Raw genomic sequence first — 13,629 nt, forward strand, 5'->3', positions numbered from 1 at the left:
ACACAACAAGGTGTTCTGTTGTTTAGATAGCGTCACACCAAAGTGTTCTTTTTCAACCGGTTTGATTGTTTGCACATAAATCACTTAAAGCACAGAATACTGTTGACACACAATCACAACCACAAACATTCACTTCACATCCATCTCCATACAAGGGTCATCCATCTCCATCCAGGGTGGAAACAGCCACACTGGCATGTGCTGAGTTCAGAGAGTGAAGTGGATATGCTGCGAGTGTTGCTTCCTCCTCACTATGAGCTTAACTCCTCTGCAGTTCTGTTACTCGGCACTTCTGCAGAACTGGTTGGCCTGCTGGCCTGTGTGGCATTTAGTCAGTGTTGAGACTTGTGCGAGTGTTGTCATTGTGTTTCATGAGAAACGTGATTAAGACATCACTGCTTACCAAATCAGCCCACCAGTGTGGCCCCGTGTTGGGACAGAGTTTTGAAATCTGTGCCGCAGCCTCGTCATCCGAGGAGAGCGTGTTCACTCCAAGCAGCCTGTTCTGTGACATGTTGAGACACGGCTATGTTACTCAAAAGAGTCAAAGCCCTTTGAAATGAATCAAGTGACTGTGAGAAGACAGGAGATCTGTGAATGATAAAAGGCGTCTTGGTTATGTGCTCAGCTCAAGGAGGAAATAGTAGTAGTGCCGCACAATTCATCTTTTTTTATGTCTGTTAATGCAGACTTTAAGGTTAAACTTTGTTTGTTGTTGATACAAATGATATTGCTAATTACTAAATATATATACGGATGTTGGAGCTGTAGGAGGTGTTTGTGACTGAAGCTCTGTCTAATTGACATTACACGACTTTAGCCCTCACTCACAATCAGAGGCAAATCAGCGTAGCCTCAGTGCTTGCAAAAAGCTATTCCAGCACTATGTGTGAACTGTTTAAAGACTTGAGTCGTGTGACCGCTTTCACGCAGAAAAATAACCTTAGGTCACACTCACACTCTCCATCCGTGCCGTGCCCAGACAGGTTTTACGGGTAAAGCCTAGTTGTTTGACCAGTGTGAGTGCAACCGTACCGCACCTAGCTGCGGCCCGCTCTCCGGCCACGGACAGTTTGGGAGAGGTGGGCTTTTGTAAAGCACGTTTGCACATGTACAAGCACGAGCGTGCGCACGTGTACAAGCATGAGGCCTACGGCGGCTCTGACGTCATTTATCTACGCCTGTTCGGACATAGAAAAAAGAAGGACGACCCATGCGCAGACATTTAAAACAATGGCGGCGAAAGGTTCACGTTGATGTGATGCAGAGGTGGAGTGTTTACTGCAGATTTGGTTGATGAAAATATTCAAAAACAGTCGACAAGACGCACAAAAACTCAGAGGTCTATGGAAAGATTTGGAAACAAAGCCACGCATCGCCATGACGTCATCAATGCGTGTGACGTGTTACGGTGTGATGACGTATAGGCAGGCAAGAAGCATTCGCGCAAGGCCCATGAGTACAAACAGGCCTGGGCAGCGGGGGGAGAGGGGCATGGTATGGACGGACAGTGTGAGTGCGCCCTTAGTTCTGTCAACATAGGGTTGTGTTATTAATATGCCAACTAGCATCATTGATCCATCCTGTAGGTCGCCCACTTTGTCTGTTTGAATGATGAATTACCACTCATGCAGATGCAGAACGTGCTAGGTGGCCGTCGGCTGTGGCCTTTGCGGTGTGTTCAAGTGCCTTTTTCTTTGGGTGAGACACAGGCGACACAATAGTCTGCCTTTGCTGCCGTTAATTCTCTGAAGTGTAAGATTTCTGGCAGGGTCAAAGTGGCAAGTGCAAAATCAACTATTCAGTCCGGTTGATTTAAAGCAGCTTATAGTTCAGTATGCTTCAATTGAGTGAATGTAGTTCAGGTGGATTTAAGAAAGACAGACCATTGACCACTGTGAACATGAGGCACAGCTCCAGAAACAAGGCCAGCAGACTGTACGGCCACAGTATGACTGTAAAGGCCTCATCTTTCCCAGCATGTGCTAAATGAGTTTGTTGCCATGGTTAGCCATGTTCTGCTGTAATGATGGAGAGTTGTTGTGGAAGAAACAGTCTCCCCTCAAACACGAGAGCAGCAACTTGACAAAAAAAGTTCTATATATAGAACAGGATGGTTCTTTGGGTTCTGGCAGCAAAAGGTAGTAAAAGTCTTACAGGGCCAAGGAGCCTTTTCCCAGCATGCACTGGACCGGAGGCATTCAGAGGGAGACAGGCAAACTTGGATAGGTAAAATTATTTTTATACTTTATATAATACAAATTTTTTGTATTATATAGGTCAAGCAGGTCAGCTAGCAAGGAGAGGGAGGTTGAAACCAGCGCAGAGCAGATTTAAACAAAGTCGGAGCAGCGAACTCCTGCTCCAGTGCTGTTACAGTACCCCTCACACCATTAGGTGTAAGCACGCCCAAGCTCGTCTCGTGTTATTACAGTAAGGCAGCATGCAGATGCTCAGCCTCAGTCGTCTGGTAACACAACACAGCTTTTCTCTTTTCTTTGAGTGAGTGGTGAGCTATTTGAGTGGAGCAGCGAGGGGAACAGCTCCGCGAGCGAGGAGTAGAAACTCCAACTGTTCACATGCTTTGAACCAAACATGGCTGCACGCTCTGCTACACAGCTCCTCAATGCTGAGGCAGAATTGTTGTGTTCATGGCTGATAAACATTTAAAAGTGACGCAAGTGCAGATGCTCTGACTGTAAGGCCATTGGACCGTCACTGTGGTCTCCTGTACAGGCAGTCCAACCTTGAACTTGTGAAAAGCCATGCACATGCAGCGGGCACCGGTCTCAAAAATTGGGAAGGTCCATGACATAAGGAAAATATGTGGATGTGATAATATTGTTAAATAACGTTATTATTTCCGATACACGGACAGATATTAAAGTCTACTCATTTCGGCCTTTCTGCTGTTTCAGCTCATTGAAGATAACACAAAAGCCACCAGTAGAATAAGAATGATAGTTACGCTTTAAAGTTCACTGTTAAAGGGTCTGTCTTTGTATAAATCACCTTCTTTTTCGTTGATTTTGCTCTGCTGTTTGCCGATGCATGACACCAACTCCGTGGATACACCGGAAAATAAGCAGCTGTATTCACACATGAGCTCACTCTGAGATTACCCGGTCTTTGTACTAGGGAGCTGGCAGTGTAAACAATGTGGTAAGACAAAATATTGCTGTTCACTGTAAGAGTGAGGTTAATTTTTAAAATCCAACAATTCTGTAATGTTTCATCATGGGATTCTTTTAAAAGCACCTTAGTCAGCCATAGTCAGATCCACAGTGTAGTTGTGCCTGTAGTCAGGAGAACTTCTAAAGGAGTCTCAGGGCAGAGGAGTCCATGTTAGGGAGTACACCGATATGCTGAGGAGACCAGTGACCCATCGGTCTTTTGAAATGTTTGTTTTTGCGGTTGTGCTCTGAGAGGGACGATATTTCTAGATCGACAGTCAGACGTGCTCATGCTAGACCAACACACAGGAAGTCAGCCGCCCACACTCCGCTACGTACGTGTGTGTGTGTGTGTGTGTGTGTGTGTGTGTGTGTGTGTGTGTGTGTGTGTGTGTGTGTGTGTGTGTGTGTGTGTGTGTGTGTGTGTGTGTGTGTGTGTGTGTGTGTGTGTGTGTGTGTGTGTGTGTGTGTGTGTGTGTGTGTGTGTGTGTGTGTGTGTGTGTGTGTGTGTGTGTGTGTGTGTGTGTGTGTGTGTGTGTGTGTGTGTGTGTGTGTGTGTGTGTGTGTGTGTGTGTGTGTGTGACCTTGGATGGTGTCCAACTTCCTCATTAAAGTTGTATACACCTCAGCAATGTTAAAGTTCTGTTGAACTGATCAAGCTTTAACAGCTAACACTGAGCAGTTTCACATGTGTATCTGTGTACTGAATGTGTCCGTCCTCTCCTGTTGTGGAGTGTGTTCCGAGTCAGACGGAGCAGTCATCCTGTGGTCACAGCTCAGTGTGCTTCTCCTCTGTCCCTCCGCAGCAGTGCCTTTGCATCGTGCTAAAAGTAGGCTCTGCCATGTTTACACACAGCATTCAAAAATCAACAGAAATGCAAGGCCAGAGTGCTGAATTAGCATGACTTACAGCTCTGCAGCATGAAGCACAGGCTGTGTGTGGCTGCAGCAGCAGTTTCTATGCAGGATGGGGCTTTATATGTCTAGCAGCGACCACTGAAACCTGTAAAAGTCTTCATTACGGTGGGTGGCCTTTTTCTGATTAATCTCTATTTTCTGTTAAAGTTTAGTCATCTTATTCTGTAAAGGAGTTTGCATGGCCCTGGCACCTTCCCCTTAGTCAATTACAGTGAAACCACTTGTTGTTGTTTTTTCTTCTGCATGCTTGTGGCAGACATGCTCCTTCTTTAAACTACAGTGTTTGGTGTTTTGCACGTTTGGTCAGCTTGCAAGCTTGCAATGGAGTCGACCTAGAGCCCCACTTAGACATGCGTCTCAGCGTAGTCTGCATTTCTGGTTGCTGAAGAGCCATTGTGAAGCTTAGAGTGGGCAGCTTCAGCCGTTGCCATCGTGGCAGTGTCTGACGTTGCCTTACTCCCGACTATTCTGAAAATGCTAGCCACTTGGGATGGAACCCACCTGTCTCTCAACCATGGCACTTCCACATTAGCTTCGTTTCTCAGACCCGGAGGTTGCAGCTCGTTTCATAAGTGTGATGTCAGTTCTCCACGTCCGTGTTTCCCAAAGCTTGAGATGACGTCCTCAAATGTCTTTGTGGGCACAGACAATTCCAGGTCATGTGGAGTTCTTCTCCAGCGAGGGCTCTGATGCCTCCATACCCATTCCCATAGTGGCTCTGCAGCCCAGACCACACATTCATCAGATTACATATGAAACCATGTGCAGCACAAATTAAATTGAGACAGGAAGGAATAATAGGAACGCAGTTAATCCTAAAGAAACGAGGCAGCCAGGCGAGAGTACAATAGTGCTGTTGTTGCACGCAGCCGTGCAAAGTGAGAGGGTCGGCACAGGTTTGGCAGCCCTGCAGGCCCCTCAGGAGAAATTAGGATTAGGAGGTGGACTTGTAGCTCTCGGCTCTGCAGCCTTGTGATTCCTATTAGCTGTGTTGGAGCTTGTTTGTGAACTGGCATGCAGGGAGAGGATGGGATGGTCTCAGTGCGTCTGAGGAAAGCAGGCTCCTGCTCACCTTTAGGACATTATACAATTTAGAGTAAGTAAGCAGGCCACAGGGTCACAGCCAGGTAGAGCTGGGCCGGATGCTTTGTCTTTTTCATTGGTTTTTGATCATATATCATAAATTTATATTGGTGGGAATTCAGATTGAAGATCCAATCATTTTCGTTGTCATGCGGGGATGGGATACCCTAGAGCATGTGCTAAAGGTTACTGTGCAATAATAATAATAATAATAATAATAATAATAATAATAATAATAATAATAATAATAATAATAATAATAATAATAATAGGTCTGAATTGAACGCATGAAGCTAGCTACATTGAATGTTGTCAGAACTAGATTGGAATGTATATTCCAGTTGCTGTCACACAGCCTCTGATAGGGCAGTTCAATACCTGACCTCTGTTGTCACCACAGCTTCCTTATCCTAGTAGTAGTAGTAGTAGTAGTAGTAGTAGTAGTAATATTATTAGTATTAGTAGTAAGGAACCTGACTGTCCAGGCATGATACCCTGCCTGCATCTGGAGTTGAAACTTGCCTGATTAAGAAAGGTTGATTTAACACTTTGGTGGACAGCTTCCTGACATGTGTTCTGGTGCCCTGGCAGGAGCTTGTGTAAGAGGAGCACAAAACACTGTATGATGAAGCACAAGTTAACGCATCAAACGCTAGTCCAGTCACTACACACCGTAGTCCAGTCCATAGTGGACATAAAGCTCCACCAGGTAAATCACAATTCCTTCTCCCGGCCAACATATTGTCTATGTTGTATAGAGCTGACTGTTCAGTGAGCAGGTAGTGTGGCTCACCAACCAACCACTGTAGACCAGGTTCTTCACGGCAAATCTTGGAGAAGTTCCTAATTGTTGTTTTATTATTACTTTTATTATTTTGATGTCTACTGCTGCCAAGCAACAGACTAACTTCCATATTAACTTCTGTATTAACTGGCTTGCAGAAGAGGGGGGCATGGCAGAGTTTGCTGGCTGCACCGTGTTTTCATGCTGCATTGGCTACAGATAATACAGGACTACTAGGTCTGGATGATATTCGTTTGTTGGGTAGGTATTTGGTTTTCATTTGGTGTTTGGATGTTTGTTGTGTTTTTAACACACTAGTTAAAAAAGAATACTCCTTAATTAAAGCGATAGACACGTGTTGCATCACATCGTTTCCATTTCAGCTCAGTGTGGGTCTTTACTGTGTTTTGCTGTCCTTTACTATCTCTTCTCTCTTTTCGTCTCCTCACGCTCGGTTGCTGTGTGATCAACAGAGAGCAGCTGCAGGACAGTCTCCAACTTCTTGTTCTGCTGCCAACATTAACTGCTGTGTTTCAACAATGTAGGCTTCAAAGATGTGCATGTAAGCAGAAAGTTACTCAGTGTTTGGAGCAATTACCAGTAATTAACCCCTTATGTATGAATTCCACTGAAACACTGCAGCCTGTGCATGTTGGAGCGGAAGCTGAACAGGTAACTTTAATGGCAATTTCAAGGGCATCAGTTAATCTCATGAACGTAGGCTACATTAACTCATGCAAGGTTGTATTCCTCAAGCTGAAACGAGCGATCTACAAGTTTGTACAGAGAGTTTTGTGAATCAGACTTGGAACTATGAGACTGTATAATAGAAATGGACATATCTTCTTGGCCTGAAAAGTGAAGCCAATGCAGAGGTACCTTAAAACAGCATTCTTTCTAATGCCCAGCAGGGGGCAACTCCACTGGTTTCCAAAAGAAGTCTATTTGTAAAGAAGTCAATGCGAAAATTAGTGTCCTCCTCACTTGATTTATTACCTCAGTAAACATTTTTCTAATGAGTTTACAGTTTCACCGGGGTAAACCCTGGACAGGACGCCAGTCTATCACAGGACACATAGAGACAAACTGAGACAGACAACCATTCACACATACGGGCAATTTTAGAGTCATCAATGAACCTGACACCTGCATGTCTTTGGAGTGTGGGAGGAAGCCGTTTTCACCGGAGAAAACCCACGCAGACACAGGGAGAACATGCAAACTCCACACAGAAGGGCCCCAGCCGGGATTTAAACCAGGAACCCTCTTGCTGTGAGGCGACAGTGCTAACCACCACACGACCGTGCTGCCCTTTTACACAAAGCTGAGTTATATAAAACTGTCTTGGTTTACCCCATTTACATTTGATGCTACTGTATGTGTGTTGGGTGAATCACACACAAAACTATGGCCATAGAAGCTGTAACACTGACATTATTTCATGATCATGACATTCGAGTTGCCAAAGAATAGTACTATGAACATCTTTGGACTATATTTGCAGTATACAAGCACAGGTAGAGAGAGAGAGAGAGAGTGTGTGTGTGTGTGTGTGTGTGTGTGTGTGTGTGTGTGTGTGTGTGTGTGTGTGTGTGTGTGTGTGTGTGTGTGTGTGTGTGTGTGTGTGTGTGTGTGTGTGTGTGTGTGTGTGTGTGTGTGTGTGTGTGTGTGTGTGTGTGTGTGTGTGTGTGTGTGTGTGTGTGTGTGTGTGTGTGTGTGTGTGTGTGTGTGTGTGTGTGTGTGTGTGTGTGTGTGTGTGTGTGTGTGTGTGTGTGTGTGTGTGTGTGTGTGTGTGTGTGTGTGTGTGTGTGTGTGTGTGTGTGTGTGTGCTCTTTCTTCTTGCACTTTTAGGCAGGTTAAGGCAGTGGAGACCCAGTACGTTGGCTAATGGCTAATTGTTAAAAAATGTGTATTAAATCCTGTCTGATATGACACATGGAATGCTAAGTATGAATGGTGGCCTTGTCATATTTGTAGCCAGTGTACAGCTCTGTCTAGAGGAGACCCATAAGATATAATGTGTTCTCTCTCTTGTCCTCAGACCTTTGTTCTTATTCAGGTTTGACTTTCAGCTTTCCTCCTCTCTTGTCTCATGTACCCAGAAGCCTTCTCCTCTTTCCTGTCTGTTTGGCCAAAGCATTTACTGCCACTCTAAAGCTGCCACTGTAGGCCTTAGTCATGCTCCTGGGCTCCCCCTCCTCCCTCCTAACATTTCTTTCTCTCTCTCCCTTCTTTAACTTTGACAATGTCCTGGCAAGAATTAAACTCCAGGGTAAATACTGACTTTTGGGAGAATTATGGCATATGTTAAGACATTGAAACAGACATACTCAGTAAAAGAGTTGATAATGGTAAAAACCTTTCAAACCCCACATCAGTCTGATCCAGGTTATACTATTACTATTATACTGTTGTTATTGTTTTTAGCTGCTGTGGAAAGATACATTACAAGTGACTGGTGTGTGAACATGCATACAACAGTAACACATCAGTATACCTTGCAGGATTACTAAGGTCTGGAGTGGTACAGGATCTGCACATCTCCCCGTTGAGCCCAGAACTGGGTTGATCAAGCCATTCTTGTTAAAACCCTGGGCAGCAGCCCAGTGGGAGGGCCAGCCTCCCTCCATCTGCTGACTGCAGAGTCAGCCTCTGCCCAGAACTCGGTTTAGTGTCAGCCAACAAAGTCTATTCTAGTTTTCATGTTCCTGTAAGGCTATAGAAAAGAAGAGTTTCAAAGGAAGTTCTGTTTTCAAAATGAAACAGTAGCTGCACTGATAAATGGTCTTAATACATTTTAAAGTGATGATCTCTTCATTTCTGTATGATTGATTGATTTTTCCATTAGCTGCTGCAAAGTCTAGATCCACTATATAACCTACTGGCCATAGTGTCTCCATTATTAAGCTGAGTGTTGGCCTGTCAGATGAGCAGCCTAACAACTCTGTGGGCTAAACATGTTTCTCATCTGTTGATTTCTTCTGGCATTTTAGGTTTACGTTGACTATACGAGCAAGGAGAAATCCTTAAAAAGCAAAACGAGCAAGAGCAAAAGCAAAAACCCATGTTTTTTTCAGTTGCTTCATTTAAAAAGAAACGCCTGTGCCTTTAGATATGCTTTGCTATATAGTGAAAACACAGACGATGCATTAAATAGGCAAGTGTAACTCTGCCACAGACATCAGCCTAGTGAATTCCTTGACAATCTACATATATGAAGAAGTGATTCCATCAAGTGGCATAGATTTTCACAATGACAAAAATTTAAAGGAATCATGGTTTTCATGTGTTTCCACTGTAGCGGATTGCCTGAATGTTCTTTTCTTAGTGTGCCACCCAAAGATTTCCCACCCCTATTAGATGTGAAACTATTTAAACATTTCAAAGGGGGGTCGAAGAATGGTCTGATAGTTCACAGTGAATATTGAATAATATTTCTGTTTTTATATATATATGTGTTGAGGGCAGCTCAGCTTAGAACATATCATCTCGCCACTGACCAGTCCTCTCTAATGAGGTCAAATTTGTAGTGACGTTGGCTAAGATAACACGTTGCCTGCTAAATTTCCACCTCACAGCTAGCTCCATAACAGGCTAATGTGTTCCCAAGAAACAAAACGACATAAACATGAAATATGCCTCAAAAGTTGTGGTGACAGATCATCTGAACCAGCTGGATTCAGTTTAAATGAACTTGGTGGATAACGACAGCTCCAACCGAAAGATGGGGGCAACTTCTTTACTCATTTCCGAGACACTGCACGTCATGTGATCATGATGTCATACTGGGGGTGCACGCGTGTGAGTTTTCAAGTCTTTTTTCCAGATGAACTTGTGTCAGCATGATAACACTAGTCCATCTGACTTAAAGCCCCAATCCTTTCTACAGTGTATCATCAATTCCCTGTACATACAGACAAAACTTATAGACCAATTCCAAATAGTTGCCCATGTCCTTGTTTGTAATGCAAACCTAGTCATAATAATAATAGTAATAATCATAGTCTGTCAACTATGGTGACTATTGTCACTAAGTTGTGCTCCGTAGGATTTCCATCTATTTAATTGTCTTTTAAGTTCCTCTCTATCACAGAGTGAGTTCAAACATTGGTGATTGATCATGTGACCCACTAATGAAAGCACTTGTCTCTTTGCTGAGTATTCACATCTGTGTGTCTGTGGAGACATTCCCTCTCTAGATGTAAATGTGCCGCCATTTTAGTGACTCTGCTGACAGCTGTTGGTCTGTCGGCCCAGATCATCACTAACAGTTATGCTGCATTCACTTGTTGTTGGAAATCGTAAATTTCTAACTTCTGGGGCAGATGTGTAAATGTGTGTGTGTCTGTGTGGATTTAAGAGGGGAACATATAGGGGACTGACTGGAAGTAGAGAGGTGAATGTGTGTCAATAAAGTTTACAAAAAAGCACATTAAAAAGTCAACACAGTGACCATGAACGTGACAAGATGGAGGCTCTAAAAGAACAGGCTCACCTGCAGTTACACAGTACAGTTAAGGTCACTGTACTGTGTATTGGATATTATGAAAAAAAGATTACAATACTTTGAGAATAAAGTCATAATAGAATAGGCTACTTTAAGTTATATTATTAAGTATTTTAAATTTTCACCTGTTTTCCTTTTCAAGTATCGCCTCTGTATCTTGTTTTCGAGTGTGTCATGGATGGCCACTTATTGTAAAAAGGGTTTGAACCAGGTGCCATTTAGGCTCCCATATGTATTTTTAAGTGTTATTACTTTAAACATGAGTTTGATTGCAGTGCTTGAGAAATGGCAAAACTGGAAACTATACCGTTTAATGCAATGTTTTTCGGAGAATGAGAAAACTGAAGAAACATGAGTCGTGTGAGCAGCATGTCTCGCTGTGATTTTAGTGGCATTCTGTGGTTGTTTTGTTTCTTCTTTTATGTATTTGACTTGTTTTGGCCTTTGTCCCTGCATGTTCTTACACTTGCATCAGTTTGTGGAAATGTGAACTATGTTTAGTGTGGCTGTATCGTCCAAGGACATTGTTAGTTGGTGTGGAGTGTTTCCAGGGGCATGCATCACGCCTGGAATGTAAGATATGTTAGTTGTTCCAGCACAGGCGTCTCAGGTAGTTGTGATGTCTCTCTTTGTGTAAAGAGCGGAAGTTTTGATGTATCCATAAATTATACCTTCCTGCCTTTTTTATTTAATCTCCTCTGCTTCTGATGCTAACTGATGTTTTTAACAGTCAGTGTCTTTTACTTCTGTTTTATTAATGCCTGCGAGGCTTTATTTAATGTATCTTTTGGTTTAACATATCATCAGATCAGACTTTCAAAACTATTTTCTTCTTCAAAATAAGATAAATACAAACTCTCAAAAAAAAGCGTCTCTCCCTATAGTTTGAATGCTCATTGATGCCAACTGTGTGGATGAATGAATGAATGAATGTCCTGCCAAACACTTTGCTCCCTGCTCGTCCACCCTGCAGATAAAGCAGATTTAAGCTCTGCTGCTGACATTGGCCTACATTGGGGGCAGTGCACTAACCAGTAAGCCATAATCTTTATCCATCCACGCGGGAATGTATTTGTCTGTCGATCCACCACCCGTCATCATCTAAACATTTACTCCTTCTGATTCTATAGTGGCCACTGTGTTTGTAGAAGAGTGTGGATGGGTCGGATATCTTGGCTCTCCAGCCCCACCCTCCTCGTAACTCCTCTCCTACACTCCAGCCCAACACCCATTTAATGAGGATATGTCAGGAGCCATTGCTGATTTCCTGGCGTCAATTGCCACACTGGAAGAGCAATTGATACGTAGGGTCCTCCATTACAGCACTGTTTGCAGGTTCACATGCTTGCTCAAAAATCATGTATAAAATAATTCAGGTGGGATCTTTTTCTATTTTCCTTCACTTTACTATTTATACATACTTACTTACTAAACTTTCATGCACTGTAGTATAAAGTGCTACAATGTAGGTGATGCAATCAGTCCGGGTCTCGGTCCGGGAGGACAGTGTGATCACGCTGGCAGACTGCGAGAGCAGCGTGGAGACCCTGAGACGCTGATCAGTCAGAGGAGGAGAATTGCTTAAATCAGATAGGAGCTGCAACAGAGAGAGAGCGTCTCAAAGAGGGCGAATAGAGGTGCAGCAGCCACCTATGAAAATGGTTTTAACATTAAAGCATGCACAAATGTTCTAGTAGAAACACAAAATACAAGTATGAACCTGAACATGAGCGTAATGTGTCCTCTGTAAAGGTCTTTACAGATCCACTCGGTTCCTTGTAACCAAGACGCTGAGAGAGAACACTCCAAGTAGGGTCTTATGTTACCACTATTGGGTGGTGTGTGTCCATATAGCCCCTTTCACAGAAACACTGCAAATCTGAAGTTATTTGGATATTACCTGGCAAAGCTGTATGTAAGAACCAGACGTCCACCACACTATACCCTCCCAGCTCCCTGTACGAATACGTTTATTCTCTGAGTGGGCCCATCTGTGAATACAGCCGCTCATCGTGTGGTGTATCCACAGCAAGCAAGTCTGCACGGGGATGTTTTTTCTCTTTGATACCAAAACCATCAGACAAATTCAAAAAGAGGCAAAGACCAAATTATGAAGCGGCTACATGGCCGCCGTATACTCCGCATCCTGTCCTGCATCCTTTACGCTCTACCAGGCGCCCGTCCGTCGTCTAAACCAAACAGAGTATTTCCAGTAGATGAGAGTCTCTGTTGTGCAGTGTATGTGAAAGGAAAAAGAAAATGTTAGTGGAATCAGGTGTGGGCATTGTCAGGAGTGTATATGTGCTCTGCTCAGGCTGATTTATCCTTGGGTGTGTTTGGGACCAGTCTGACTGTCTGTGACTTCCTTTCGGATCAGGTCTCCTTTTTAAAAAAAATGTATGGACATTTGAATATATAACATTCATTTAGCCAACACTTTTATCCAAAGGGACTTGAACCATGAAGACACCACCCAAAAAGTGTAAGAATCATGCAAGTAGCCTATTTATTTATTAATAAGCAAAACTGCTTCAAGTGCTACATTTGAAACACAAGATGGGAGAGTTAATATATTGATATATAATTTCATTCTTGGACGTCATGGAGGTCAGATCAGGTTAAAACACCCCGGTTCTATTTGAGTGCATCACTGTGTTCAGCTGATTCAAAAGAAAACCTAATGAAAATAATGCTTGCTGCATCCCATGTATTCAGATGACGTAACAGGCAGGCAGCTGGGGCCGGGCAGAGCCACAGCAGGAGCCCTGAGGCTGGTCCATTCACCGTGCTCGATCCATCATGACACCCATCACAGTCAATCACAGTGGTGGTGTTAAGCCTCCAGCATCCAATTAGAGGAGATTAGTTCTAAGAGTCTTACGATGACCATGCAGGTCCTCACCATGTGTTTCCTCCTCATAGACGGATCAAAGGGGATCACTCATACCACTCCATGTTCACTTCACCATGGCCTTTTACCTGCATGCCGTATGCTGTTGTGTACAGGGGATTTAACTTGGATGTTAGAAGGCAGAGCCAGCATGTTCCTCTTACTGTTGTGAATTGAAAGAATGGGATTCTATCATTTTAAACGTTCCTTGTCAGAGCGATGAATCTGAAACCGTTCGTTCTTTCTAGTCCTGTCTGCTTAAAAGAGTAACTAG

General features: G+C 43.5%; 1 protein-coding gene across 1 annotated transcript in view; it reads left to right on the forward strand.

Moving 5' to 3' along the window:
* Nucleotides 1-13,629, forward strand: part of chsy1 (chondroitin sulfate synthase 1) — a 52,944-nt gene that overhangs the window by 5,354 nt on the left and 33,961 nt on the right. The window lies entirely within an intron of this gene.

Source organism: Echiichthys vipera (genome assembly GCF_963691815.1).
Source record: "Echiichthys vipera genome assembly, chromosome: 1".
NCBI lineage: Eukaryota > Metazoa > Chordata > Actinopteri > Perciformes > Trachinidae > Echiichthys > Echiichthys vipera.